The 15,227-nt window shown below is 38.4% G+C and overlaps 1 long non-coding RNA gene across 1 annotated transcript; it reads left to right on the top strand.

The window, feature by feature from the left end:
* Positions 1-474: 474 nt before the first annotated feature.
* LOC113624538 (uncharacterized) lies at positions 475-7,620 on the top strand. Its single transcript, XR_003434379.1, has 3 exons — positions 475-1,522; positions 6,933-7,048; positions 7,442-7,620. It is a non-coding gene; the product is annotated as an uncharacterized LOC113624538 (long non-coding RNA).
* Positions 7,621-15,227: the final 7,607 nt, after the last annotated feature.

The raw sequence follows: 15,227 nt of genomic DNA, 5'->3' as shown, positions 1-15,227 counted from the left end.
CCAGAGAGTGTGAGAGGTATTTGCAGGGAATCAAATTGAATTGTCATAGAGAACAGACTTGTGGTTGCCAAGGGGGAGGAGGGTGGGAGAGGGAAGGAGGACTGGGAATGTGGGATTAGCAGATGTTAACTATCATATATAGGATGGATAAACAACAAGGTCCTTCTGTATAGCACAGGGAACTATATTCAATATTCTGTGATAAACCATAATGGAAAAGAATAAAAAAAAAAAGAATGTCTATATGTGTATAACTGAGTCACTTTGCTGTACAGCAGAGATTGGCACACATTGTAAATCAACTATACAGCAATAAAAAAAATTTTTTTAAAGAATAACAGGGCTTCCCTGGTGGCGCAGTGGTTGAGAGTCCGCCTGCCGATGCAGGGGACACGGGTTTGTGCCCCAGTCTGGGAAGATCCCACATGCCGTGGAGTGGCTGGGCCCGTGAGTCGTGGCCACTGAGCCTGTGCGTCCGGAGCCTGTGCTCCACAATGGAAGAGGCCACAACAGTGAGAGGCCCGCGTACCGCAAAAAAAAAAAGAATAACAAATTGAATTGTCAGCGTTTTGGGTAGCATCTTTTGCTAAAGCTTAAACAGATGTTTGAACACTAACTGTGAATTTCATTTTACTTCATAAAAATATTACTCTACACTTGATCTGAAGGATCTTCCCTCCCAGCAAGACTCAGAGTTGAGAAAACATAGAAATATTCATTTACTCAGGTGGTAGGTGGAGGGAGGTGGGGTGGGGATTGAACTCAGCTATGTCATTCTTTTCATCTAACTTTCCAACAGTTCTCTTTTCTTTCCCAGTTTTTTTTAACTCTTTATTGTGCAGATCAACTTAACCTCTAAAGCTTCTCTTTTTCCAGGCTCTGAATTTAGAATCATAATGACCTGAATCATAAAGTTGGGGACCAGGGTAGTATACCCCAAAATGTGCCTTGGTGGCATATTGATTATTTTGAATTAAAGTTACTTAAGAGATAGCCAATGCAAGAGGGATACTCCGACCCTGCTTTCTGTCTCCCTGAAAGCAGGTGCACGCCCTGCATCTGGAGGTAGGCCTCCCTTGTCTCCAGAATTTGAGGCCAAGAAGCCTGTATAAACAAAGATTGTTACTTCTTTAATTCACTACCCCGATCCCAAACTCTGTTTTGATTCTTCACTCACTGGGTGGGTACCTAAAACCTAAGTTTTTTTGTCCTATCAATTCCTCACAAAATGTATTGTTTCTTTGTCTAAAAAGTATAAAAGCTGCCTACTTTGGCCACTTCTTAGTTCCCATTTTATGAGACCTCCATGCTCATGAATTAAAATTTGCTCCTTTTCTGTTGCTAACCTGTCTTGTGTCAATGTTATTATCAGTTCAGCCACAAGAACTCAAGATGAGTAGAGGGGGCAATTCCCCCCTCTCTAACAGTTGGCGAGTCAGGCAGGAGCTGGCTGGACCTTGTTTCCTGCCTTAAAGCTGCTGCAACTGAGAAATCCTGGACATTTGACAAAGGCCAACAGAAGGTAAGATTTCTTACCACGTCAGCCTCCCAGATCTCTGCCTGCAAGGTCTGGTGGAAGGGAAAGCGGTGAAAGCCCCTTTTCTCTCTCTCTCAATTTAGATTAGTGGGAGAAAATATTTGTGGAGCTAGTCCCTTGGACTTAGCGACTCTTGGGGATTCTTTTCTTCCCAGAGAGGGTCACTTTTTCTTTGTCTCTGTCTATTGTGTTGTTTGTCATAATGAGGAAGAAACAGGGCAGACCGCAGGCATGGGTCCTATAAGTCTGCTTGCAAGCTGATCGTACAGACTGGTGAGTTAACAGTTCTCATCAGACTGGTGTGTATTTAGATAGACTTTGCTGTGGTTCCTATATATAAAAAACAGATGAGGTTTTTCCTTCTTCCTTGTTCTATGTCTGGAGAGTTGGCTTTGTGTCCAGTGAGAATATTCTCTCTGGTTTCCACCATGCAGAAGGTGCACTTACTAGGGTGCATCTGATGTCCCATTGAATAGACTAGGGTTCTGAGACACGAAGTCACAATGAGCATGCTCTTTGTTTGGCCATCCCAGCTTTCAGGGGATTTTGTTATAAGGGGTCCAAGTTCATAAGGGGCCCTTTTTTTTTCTTTTTTGGCTGCATTAGGTCTTCGTTGCTGCACATGGTTGCGGCGAGCGGGGCTACTCTTCATTTTGGTGCATGGGCTTCTCATTGCGGTGGCTTCTCTTGTTGCGGAGCACAGGCTCTAGGCACACGGGCTTCAGTAGTTGTGGCACATGGGCTTAGTTGCTCCGCGGCATGTGGGATCTTCCCGGACCAGGGCTGGAACCAGTGTCCCCTGCATTGACAGGCTGATTCTTAACCACTGCGCCACCAGGGAAGTCCCGTAAAGGGCGTTTATCAACTCAAACTTTGTTTCTTGTTAATGCTGGAAAAGTCCCATTCCAGTAGCAACTGCCTGATGACATAAATTAGTGGGTCTATGGCTGTGAGGAACCCCACATTTTTGTGGGACACGAGAGGCACTGTTTCCACTGTACCATTCTTACTGCCTATAGTAATGAAAGGCTTTTACTTTCTTAGACTATCTCCGAGAGTGAACTTTCTGGATCTTGTGAGGGCTACATATTCTCTTGTGAGAATATGCCTCTTGCATCTTTGGCTAATTGACTATATTTTAAAGGAATTTTGGTTTTTTTTTGAGAGAGAGCTCTCATAAACAACCATCACACTGGTACTTACGGGAGGATCAAACTGAAAGGAGAAAAAGATAAGTATAATAAGTGGCCCTTATTAAGAAGAAAGAACAAAAATCAGACTGAAAACAAAAGTCCAACATAAATTCCCCTTCTTAAAAATTGCCCTGTCTCCTCAGCAATTCCCAGGCCCTCCTACAAATAATCGGGAAATAAATCAGCTGGAGTCCAATATTCAAGGGTTAATAGAAACAACTGTCTGTCTTGCAAATGTCTACACAACCAGCAGTACAACACTAGAAACAAGTCAAGGCCCATCTAACTTTACCAGTCCCAAGGCCTTGCCTGTTTCTCTCAAATTTCTCAATATCTTGTAGATATTATAAAAGATCAAGATACTGGAGCAAAATTGTCCTGTTGAGAAAAAAAAATTACCTTAAGACTTATGACAACAGACAAATATACTACAAAACTCCTAAGAGAAAACTTACATTTTCTTTCTCTGTCCCTTAAAGTTATAAATCTTATCATGTCTTTGAAATGTAGACACAGCCCACATCCTCTGAGACTGAGCCCAGATTAGCTCAATTGGTAGATCTGAAACTAAAGGAAAGAAAAGGGAAAGAGGCCTTTTTCAACACAAGCTGTTAAAAGTACTCTCTTGCCCAAATAGCCTCCTTAAAATTGCTTGTCAACAACAAATACAGATCTTAATAGTCTTCTCCACAAATAATAAAAGACTTTAGCCATCTGAAGGAATAATCCTAGCTATTCCAACTGTTATTTATAAACTAGTGAGTTTTGTATTGTACCTAAAGTTTTAAAATGGAAACTATGAGATCTCTTGTTGTGTCTTTCTATATGTCTATATGTGTATGTTATAAATATGGTATCCTTCTACCTCTGCATGGTATTGCCAAAATTAATTTATGAGTTCTATTTAATTGACTTAAACAAACAAGCACTCATATAAAAAAATCTTTAAAATATAATAAAAACTAACTCAAATGTTTTTCAAGTTTATGTGATCTAGGATATTCTTTAGTAAATAAAAGCTAATTTTAAGCTTGTTTATTTAATTAATATAGGCATGTCTTCAGAATTAGCATTAAATATAATGCATATAAATAACTTTTGTTCTACCTAGGTTTGCTAGTCAAAGGGCAAATGTTTGTCTCTGTTGCAAATTTTGTCAGAAAAATAAAACACTTGATAATGACTAACTGCTTTAATGTCTCATGAAATTTTCATGAGTAATCTATGTATGATTATTAAGAACAAATGAATTGGGCTTCCCTGGTGGCACAGTGGTTAAGAATCTGCCTGCCAATGCAGGGGACATGGGTTCGAGCCCTGGTCCAGGAAGATCCCACATGCCACGGAGCGACTAAGCCCGTGAGCTACAACTACTGAGCCCACGTGACACAACTACTGAAGCCCACGCGCCACAACTACTGAAGCCCATGCACATAGAGCCCATGCTCCGCCACAAGAGAAGCCAGCACAATGAGAAGCTTGCATGCCCCAATGAAGAATAGCCCCTGCTTGCCACAACTAGAGAAAGCCGTACGCAGCAACGAAGACCCAACACAGCCAAAAATAAATGATTAAAAAAAAAAAAAGAACAAATGAACTAAGTAGATGTAAATGAGATAAGACTTTTTAGGTGAACTTTTTAACAATAATTGTTTTATGATATGTCTATGTAATTTCCTAAATCTCTTTGGTAATTTACACCCTTTGAGTTTTGCTAAGTTAAATGATTGAAATTCATTGAATGTCTAGATCATTTCCAAATAAGGTAAGATACTAGAACATTAATTGCCAAACAAGTCTAAGTTTACCTACTTTTGACCTCTTATTAGAGAGACTAAGTATGTTTGGGTCTATTAGTAAATATGTTTTGTGCTTTATTGAAAGCTTGTACTATGAAGTAGTGTATGTTTCTAGAAATTATAAAATGTATTTATAAGTTTGCCAAGACACAAAATTTTAATACAGTTCACAATTGTTCACTTCTTTATTTTCACTAAAAAATTAAGATTTCAAAGGATTAAGAATTCTAACTAATATATGTGGTTAAAACCAACAGTGTAATAATAGAAATAGGATGTGTTTTTGAGTAAGAAAATGTATAAGGTATGGAGATGTTTTTGTTAAAGAAATAGAAAGTGATTTTATCCTAAAGCTGGTTAATTCTAAATGGGAAGGAAAACAAGGGACAAACTAAAATGGGCATAAAAAGTTGTAAATATTTGTAAAGGAATCTTTAGAAAGGAATTTTTTGTTTGTTTGTTTGTTTGTTTTGTTTTGTTTTGTTTGCGATACGCGGGCCTCTCATTGTTGTGGCCTCTCCCATTGCGGAGCACAGGCTCCGGACGCACAGGCTTAGCGGCCATGGCTCATGGGCCCAGCTGCTCCGCGGCATGTGGGATCTTCCCGGACTGGGGCTCGAACCCGTGTCCCCTGCATTGGCAGGCAGATTCTCAACCACTGCGCCACCAGGGAAGCCCCTAGAAAGGAATTTTATGTGTTGTCAGGACTGAGTAAGATTGGAATGAATTTAATTAAGTAAATAAGTTTTAATGTCAAAAGTAAACTGGTGTAAAATGGAATTTTGTTTTTTCTCTGTTAAAAGAACGAAGTTGGTTTTTTTTTTTCTCTTTTTTTTTTTTCCTATTGTTCTGTTCTTGACAATAAGAGATTATGAAAACTTGTTCTTTAAGTAATCTGCCTAGGGGAAGAAAAAAAAATCTTATGTCTTGTCAAAATAATCACTTATGTTCTATGTTGTATTTATCAGTTCTTTGATTACTTAAGTAAACCAAATCCTCTCAATATTAAAAGAGATAAGTTTTGCTCTGGACTATGTAACTTTCTGTATTTGCCTATGAAGTCTTTATTATTTTGGTTAAATATATGACTAAGCATTGTTTCACAGTGGCTTATTTGACTAAGTGTTTTAAAACCTTTTTGATATTTTTGACAAAATTCCCCCAAATCAAATCTAAATGAGTCCTTTTGACTTAGAACTAACTTTGAGATATAAGGTATTTCAGAGGGCCCCTGAAATATCTCAAAGATTTGTTCTCTCTCCTTATAAAAATATATTAAATTAATTAGTGCATTTGATATGTTAAATTACGTAGGAAGCATTGTCAAGAAGTAATGTTAAGCCTTCTTTATGTTGAGTCTGTATAGGTATGTAATATACATGTTCCAGAAACTATGTGAAATTCCTGAAAGTCTTATATGTCTTGGCATAAAATGTTGTTATCAAAATTGAGGCTCACACTAAAAGGACTGAACTTAAGTATCAGGGAAATGCTTTGACTTTCACGCAAAGGCAACAACAACAGAATCTGTAAAGATTATGGCACATGTAGATGAAGTCTATTCTACTTCTGCAAAAAAAATTGATCCCTTATTGCCTGACTTTTGCCATCCTGATGGCCTTATAACATGGCAACAGTCTGCTCCTGAATCAGAGAAATTAAGATGGATAAACAGGAGCTGTAAATTAAACAACGGTCAGGGCCATAGGAAACCCAAGATGGCTGCTTTGTTCTTCCAGCTTCCAGACAAACCTCATTTTTTGTTTTTTTTGTTTTTTTTTTGTTTTGCATTCCTTCACCCACCATAGTGCATTTAAGATGACTCAAGTTGTAAGTAGACATTGGTGGGAAGACTTCTATAAAATTGCAGAAACAGTCTACCAACAATGCCTGACCTGTCAGGTCCATAACCCTGGAGAAAAAACCAACTATTTTTGTCCCCAGAGGCCTCAGACCTCTTCCCTCTGGACCCTTTGAACACCTGCACTGGCCTTCATTCAACGGATACTTAGTATGGGTTATCAAAACATACTTATTATGATGTGTATGTTTTCCAGATGGGTTAAAGCCTCCCCTTGCTGCAAGTCCGATGCCCTCATAATAGCAAAAAAATGGAAAGATGTTTCCTACTTGGGTATACCTTCAACAGCCTTCAGTGATCAAGACATTGACTTCACTAGGCAATTCATAAGAGCCTTAAAAAATGCCTTGCAAACTTCTTGGAATTATCACTGTCCCTATCACCCTCAGTCATCAGGCAAGGTTGACAGATCTAATGGAAAAACTGGACTCAAGCAGAACAAGGATTAATTACATAGGATTGAATGAACTGATGAATATGATTATAATTTTTATGACTTTTTGCCTCAAATATTACTGTTTTTTAAATCTTTTGTTTTCTAGATACAAGGACTTTTTTAAAGACTTACAGCAACTTAGTAAATTATACCTTTGTAAGCAGAATTGAAACATTTATCTTTTTCTCCATACCTGATCACTTCAGAATTCAGAAACTCTCAGTAAGTATTATTTTCTTGGCAATATAGTTATTGCATAAGTTCAATAAGAATCTGTTCTCCTTATAAAAGGACACAATTGGAAACATTTAGTTATATTACCAAGGCGTTGACTAGAATGTCATATATGAAACTCAGACATGTAGACTCAGATATGACTAGACAGTTTGAAGGAACAAAGGTTGACTTTATGGAGCCAATAAAGCCCCTTGGAAAATCAGCCTGGTACCTTACTTACAGGATTCCCGGCAGCCTTATCAGGTGAGTAAGGAAGGTCACTTCCTGGCAGGTGCAGGAACCTCAGGATATTTTGGGGACCTCAAGAAGAGAGAAATTCACCCAAATCCACAGGTATTATAGGTGAGTCTGATGGTAAGTCTTTGATGTGGTTTCCAGGCCTTGAGAAGCATTTAAAGTTCAATCTGGAAATTCATTATGAAAAGTTCAAGCACAGCAGATTTAAAAGAGCCTATATGGGGACTTTGCTGATGGCGCAGTGGTTAAGAACCTGCCTGCCAATGCAGGGGACACGGGTTCGATCCCTGGTCCAGGAGGATCCCACATGCCACGGAGCAACTAAGCCCGTGTGCCACAACTACTGAGCCTGCGCTCTAGAGCCGCAAGCCTCAACTACTGAGCCCGCGAGCCACAACTACGGAGCCCACGTGCTGTAACTACTGAAGCCTTTGCGCCTAGAGCCCGTGCTCTGCAACAAGAGAAGCCACCACAATGAGAAGCCTGGGCACCGCAATGAAGAGTAGCCCCTGCTCACCGCAGCTAGAGAAAGCCCATGCGAGGCAACAAAGACGGAATGCAGCCAAAAATTTTTAAAAATTTAAAAAAATTAAAAATAATAAAAGAACCTATATGGCCAACCGCTATTCTTGCTGTACTTATATACATAATCAGACCAAGTTTATCAAATCTAAACTTATTTTGCAAACAAATCAGTTTTAATTTGGCTATCTTTGATAGAAATGAGGGTGATTTTAGAGAGAAAAATTATGTTTCAATAGAAACTATAATACACACTTGTGGATATTAGATTCTAGTGCTATTAATATTCCTTGAGGTTTTGTTATTTCCTGAAAACTGGACTGGATCCTGAATTTTTCTAGTTTCCTCCAAAATCTGGCTATAACTCTCTAACATTTCCAGTCTTCTCACATCCTTTTGATTTGGAATCATCGAGAACTAAAACTGCCTTTTTTCTGAAATCCTGCAAACTGAAGCTAGATGGTTTGATATAAACTTCAGAGAAATTACCACAAACAGCTCACATTTAAACAATCCTTGTGCCTGTTTCTGTATGAGTCTCTCAGAAAGCTCACCTGAACACCCAATGACATCATCAGAGACATTTCAAACTGCAAAAGATGCATGACACTGACATCTAGAAATCTTTTTGACTGACTGCCCTCTGGGCTCAGAAACTGGCTTATAATCTGCTCCAATCATTAACCATTGTTCTTTCTTTTGTTTCCATATAAATGCCTCTTATTAAAGGCCTGATTGTTTGTACCATAGGACTAGCTTTGGGAGCCCATCTGCATCACTGCCTCCTGAAATGAGATATAACTGTTTAACTGAACTGACCTCAGAACTAAGAAAATTATTCAGTGAAATGGAGGACTTTACTAACACTTTCTCTCTCTCTGCAGTCAGCAGCTCAGCTTTAATATGTGAGTCTTCCAGGTATGTTTCAGAGGAGGGAACTGTTGTGGCCCAGGGTAGACTGTCCCAAAATGTGCTTCAGTGGCATACTGACATTTTGAATTAAAGTTACTTAATAAATCTCTCATGTGAAAGGTGCACTCATTGTATCTGGAGATAGAAGAACACCCTTCATAAACTAGATATAAATTTTGGGGCCAAGAAGCTTGTATAAAAAACATTGTTACTTCTTTAATTCACTACCCCAATCCCAAACTCTATTTAGATGCTTCACTCATTGGGCACCCAAAACCTAAGTTTTTTTGTCCTATCAATTCCTCACAAATTTGTTTTTTGTTTTGTCTAAAAAGTATAAAAACTGTCTGCTCTGGCCACTTCTTAGTTCCCATTTTTATGAGGCCTCCACGCTCATGAATTAAAATTTTTCTTTTTCTCCTGTTAATCTGTCTCGTGTCAATGTGATTATTAGGTCAGCCACAAGAACTCAAGAGGGGTAGAAGGGAAACTTCCCCCTCCCTGACAATAGATCCCTACAATTAAGGAGAAATGAGGAGGAGATAATTATCTGCATAAGTCATATTTACAACTGTTTTCTTTTACATATAAATCTCTGAGTCATAAATGTGAAAGTCATGGTGGACCTCAAGTTTCTTCACATTTATTATTCAAAAACACTAACTTTGACTAGAAATGACACGCCAGAGCAATTTTTGATCATTTTGAGGTGAAAACAAACAAACAAACAACCCCCCTCCAAACATCCAGGATCTTTTTCTTTTTTCCCAGCACCAAACAGAAATTTATGGTAACTTAATTCACCACCTACAACTTGTTTGATAAGACTTAAAATGCCAGGTTAAGACTGGCATTTTCCTGACTTCATCCAGGAAAAAAAAGACCAAGGTTATGGATCTCTCTTCTTAACAGTAAACTGTCATATTTTAAGTACAATCATGTCTCATGTTTCTAAAATATTCTCCAGACACATGTTCCCTGAAAGTCTCTGAGTTGAATAGGAGAGATTCTCTTCCACAATTGGCTGTGAACAAAATATGAAATGATTGAGTTACTTTGTTAACTAAAGGGAAAAGATTAAACTGATAAGGGTCATCAAAATACTGAGACTTTTTTTTTATTGGAGTATAATTGCTTTACAATGGTGTGTTAGTTTCTGCTTTATAACAAAGTGAATCAGTTATACATATACATATGTTCCCATATCTCTTCCCTCTTGCGTCTCCCTCCCTCCCACCCCTCCAGGTGGTCAAAAAGCACCCAGCCGATATCCCTGTGCCATGCGGCTGCTTCCCACTAGCTATCTACCGTACGTTTGGTAGTGTATATATGTACATGCCTCTCTCTCGCCCTGTCACAGCTCACCCTTCCCCCTCCCCATATCCTCAAGTCCGTTCTCCAGTAGGTCTGTGTCTTTATTGCTGTCTTACCCTTAGGTTCTTCATGACATTTTTTTTCTTAAATTCCATATATATGTGTTAGCATATGGTATTTGTCTTTTTCTTTCTGACTTACTTCACTCTGTAGGACAGACTCTAGGTCTATCCACCTCATTACAAATAGCTCAATTTCGTTTCTTTTTATGGCTGAGTAATATTCCATTGTATATATGTGCCACATCTTCTTTATCCATTCATCCGATGATGGGCACTTAGGTTGTTTCCATCTCCGGGCTATTGTAAATAGAGCTGCAATGAACATTTTGGTACATGACTCTTTTTGAATTTTGGTTTTCTCAGGGAATATGCCCAGTAGTGGGATTGCTGGGTCACATGGTAGTTCTATTTGCAGTTTTTTAAGGAACCTCCATAGTGTTCTCCATAGTGGCTGAACCAATTCACATTCCCACCAGCAGTGCAAGAGTGTTCCCTTTTCTCCACACCCTCTCCAGCATTTATTGTTTCCAGATTTTTTGATGATGGCCATTGTGACTGGTGTGAGATGATATCTCATTGTAGTTTTGATTTGCATTTCTCTAATGATTAATGATGTTGAGCATTCTTTCATGTGTTTGTTGGCAGTCTGTATATCTTCTTTGGAGAAATGTCTGTTTAGGTCTTCTGCGCATTTTTGGATTGGGTTTTTTGTTTTTTTGTCATTGAGCTGCATGAGTTGCTTGTAAATTTTGGAGATTAATCCTTTGTCAGTTGCTTCATTTGCAAATATTTTCTCCCATTCTGAGGGTTGTCTTTTGGTCTTTTTTATGGTTTCCTTTGCTGTGCAAAAGCTTTGAAGTTTCATTAGGTCCCATTTGTTTATTTTTGTTTTTATTTCCATTTCTCTAGGAAGTGGGTCAAAAAAGATCTTGCTGTGATTTATGTCATAGAGTGATCTGCCTATGTTTTCCTCTAAGAGTTTGATAGTTTCTGGTCTTACATTTAGGTCTTTAATCCATTTTGAGCTTATTTTTGTGTATGGTGTTAGGGAGTGATCTAACCTCATACTTTTACATGTACCTGTCCAGTTTTCCCAGCACCATTTATTGAAGAGGCTGTCCTTTCTCCACTGTACATTCCTGCCTCCTTTATCAAAGATAAGGTGACCATATGTGTGTGGGTTTATCTCTGGGCTTTCTATCCTGTTCCACTGATAAAATACTGAGACATTTTAAAGAATCCTGAGAATGCAGAGCTTGCCTTTCAACCTCTCCAACTTCTAATATTTTGCAATAAGGAAGTGTCTCCCATCTTACTCAATTTCCTACCGACCCTTAACTACAGGAAAGTATTTGAAGGCAGTGGGAATATCATCTTCCAAATTGGCTGCATAATGTAAAACAACAAAAATTCAACTGAGTAAATTCAAGTATCAAATTGGTTTTATTAAATGATTCATGAATCGGGCAGCACCCCATCTAGCAAATAGATGGGAGCTCCTCTAAACTGTAAAAAAGGAAAGGTTTTTAAAGGTGGAAGGGCTGTGAGAAAAGGAAGTTAATTGTAAAGAATGCATTGTTTCAGGCAAGGTCACCCTCCTAAAGGGAACCAGAGGGCCTGTAGGGATTACCTCCCTCAGTGCCAACCAGCTAATTATAGGTTGACTGGTTAAAGGTTTCACTTCTGGGAAGGTGAGACTGCAATTAGGTTAGGTAATAAACTGGTTTGGTGATGGTGACGCGGGCTTAACACAGGTGACTCCATTTAGGGTATGTTGTTTCTTCTTAACAATAGAAATACCTCATCTCTTAATAGGCATTGTTATCCAAAGAGGATTTATGCAAAAGTGTTTTTTTTTTTTTCTCCCATACCATTACTAAACTGAAATTAAAATCTCTTTATTGGTTGGAAAAAAAACCCCAACTTTAATTTTCTCATGAGTTAAAATTTCAGCCTTATCTATTGTTGAGATAATATGTATTTAATTTGGGGTTTCGGCCTTAGTCCCTTTTCTTTTTTTTCTAGCTTTATTCAGATATAATTGACATATTTATTTAAGGTGAACAACATGATGATTTGCTATACATATATATTGACAAATGATTACCACAATATGGGATTTCTTTTCTATAAAGTTCCATGAATGAACTTACTGATAAAGAGACTGATGACAATTGGAAAAATTACCAGGACATCGAGAATGAAAATGTGAAGAATTCATAATTTCAGAGCACAGTTTGACAATTGGTACTGTCTCTTACGGAATGATTTATTTTAAAAAGTCATCTCAGGAGATTGGAATTAACAGATACACACTATATATAAAATAGATAACTAACAAAGACCTACTGTATAGCACAGGAAACTCTACTCAATATTCTGTAATAACCTATATGGGAAAAGAATCTGAAAAATAATATATATATATATATAACGGATTCACTTTGCTGTACACCTGAAACTAACACATTGCAAATCAGCTGTACTCTAATACAAATAAATAAATAAATAAATAATTCTGTTCACACACACACACACACCCCACCTCCCCACCAAAAAGCCATCTCATTTCTTTTAGAATTGGTCAATTCTTCTCAAAGAGAAATATCACCTATCCCATTAGATTGCTGGGAAGTTTGGGGATATTTGGAAGGGCTTATGTAAAGGGTAACAAGGCAGAGCAGATATAATTACGTTCAATATCAATCCAAAAAGGAAGGCAAAATTTCATTTATGAGAAGGGAAAAAAGTCCCTGTCTTAGTATAATTTATATTAGGGTTAAACTTACTATCAAGTTAGATTCATTATGAAATTTAAAGCGAACATACATGCCCTGATTTCAGCTGGCAAAGTCCTGAGTTAGCTAAAAGTGCTGGTTCCCCCAACGGGAGAGAACTGTTCAACCGCATCTGTCAGAGCAGTGGGGGTGACTCAGAGACATAAGGTGAGCACACACTGTCCTCTGCTGGCACTTGCTCAAGCTTGCTCAGCTTCAAGCGGAGCTCAGCACTCAGCAAAGCAGGCCCTTGATGGGGTGCACTCCTGATTGTCTACCACATTCCGGTATCTTCACTGAGCTGGCAGAATGGCTCTTGGAGGGACTTCTTAAAATTAATCATAGGAACTTCCCTGGTGACGCAGTGGTTAAGAATCCACCTGCCAATGCAGGGGACACTGGTTAGAGCCCTGGTCCGGGAAGATCCCGCATGCCGCAGAGCAACTAAACCCATGTACCACAACTGCTGAGCCTGTGCTCTAGAGCCTGCGAGCCACAGCTACTGAGCCCGCGCACCACAAACTGAAGTCCGTGCTCTGCACCAAAAGAAGCCATGGCAATGAGAAAACCCACGGGCAGCAATGAAGACCCAACGCAGCCAAAAATAATAAATAAATAATCATAAGTTTAAGAATGAAAAAAAAGCTTAATTGTACCTAAGTTTTCAAAGATGACTTTTTGTCACATTCTAGAAATAATGATTAGAAGTTTTTTAATTGGAAAATTCTCTTTAGAATACAGGAAGAATTACCATGTTCCCTAGAAGTCAAATACTTTAAATAAATGTTGACATCATTTTGATGTGAATTCTAATTTCTTGAATTCCCCGACCTCGCCACTATAGGGTCAATTTTATATCTTGGTCCAAATGACTGTAGAGCCCCGTGTTGTCACAAAATGGCAATGGCAGCACTTACATCAGGGATGTCCCCCAGAGGCACCCAGCTCTTGTCTTACACCGTGGAGACACAGGAAGAAGAGTGCTGAGCTGGGTATCAGGATACTTACATCTAAAAATCTGTGTAACACTTAGGCTCTAATTTTTTTTTAGAAGTGTGTAAAAGATGTGTGAGAGACAGAGAAAAAGAGAAAGAGAAAACTGATTATAGATTAAAAGAGTTGGGATATGCTAGAAGCCTATAAAATAATCAAGCTCATTATATAAATATAATTAGGATAAACTCAGGTTTACTGATCAAACTGAGTAATAATTCTGAAAGGATACATTTCGCTAAATAAAAAAAAAAAATGGACTACTTCACCAGCAGATAGTGAACCTTTAAAACCTGAAGTAGTAAATCACAAAATATAAATTAATTACTATTGAAATAATACAAGGGCTCTGTAACAGGTTTTAATGGTAGGGCTGGGGGACATTTTATTGAACTTTAACCTACAGACAGAATATTGCACAAATCGTAATTGTGCAGCTCAAGGATTTTCTACAAACTGACCTTATACGTATAAACAGCAGCTGATCAGGACACAGAACATTGCCAATGCCCAGAAGCCTTTCTCATGCCCTTTTCTAAGCACTGCACCCCCTACACAAGGAAAACTACCATCCTGACTCCCAACAGCATGATTAGTTTTGTTTATTTGCATATTTTATGTAAATGAAGTCATCTAATATGTACTCTACTGCATCTGACTCAACACTATTTGTGAGAGTTATCTTCCTAGTTGCTCTAGCTGTAGTTCATTCTTCTCATTGCTGTATACTCCACTGTGCAAACGCACCAGAATTTATCTATTTTCTGTTGATGAGCATTTGGGAAGTCTCAAGTTTGGTCTATCATAAACTGTGTTTCTTTGAACATTCTTGTGTATGTCTTCTGTTGAACATATGAACACGTTTCTCTTAGGTGTATACCCAAAATGGAACTGTTGGTATGTTTAAGCTCATTAGGCAATGCCAAATAGTTTTCCAAAGGCAGTTGTGCCAGTTCGCACCCCTATAAGCAGTGTATGAGAGTTCCAGCCACTCCATATCCATGCCAGTACTTGGTATTTTCTATTTTTGTTTTAGCCATTCTGGTGGGTGTAGCTGATTTGTATTTATTCTAGTTTGCTTTTCAAGGCCTTAACCTGTATCTAATCTTATCATAATTTATCCCAGAACAAATTGTGTTGCCCACATTCCTCAGATGTACCACACTTACTCTCACCTCCATCCCTCTACTCGTTATAGAAGACTGTTTAGGCCTGTCCAAGCACCACTATTTTCCAAATCCCAATTTTTAGTGCACCTCTTCAATAAAGAACTCCTACAAGTTCAATGTGAACTAGAAAGTTTACCTGTTTCGTACGTATATCAGATTGCGAGTTGTAGGTCCTGGG

Source organism: Aethalodelphis obliquidens, unplaced genomic scaffold (assembly GCF_003676395.1).
Source record: "Aethalodelphis obliquidens isolate GAN/ISIS:26980383/991018 unplaced genomic scaffold, ASM367639v1 scaffold13, whole genome shotgun sequence".
NCBI classification, from domain to species: Eukaryota; Metazoa; Chordata; class Mammalia; order Artiodactyla; family Delphinidae; genus Aethalodelphis; species Aethalodelphis obliquidens.
This window is presented reverse-complemented; position numbering and strand designations above follow the sequence as displayed.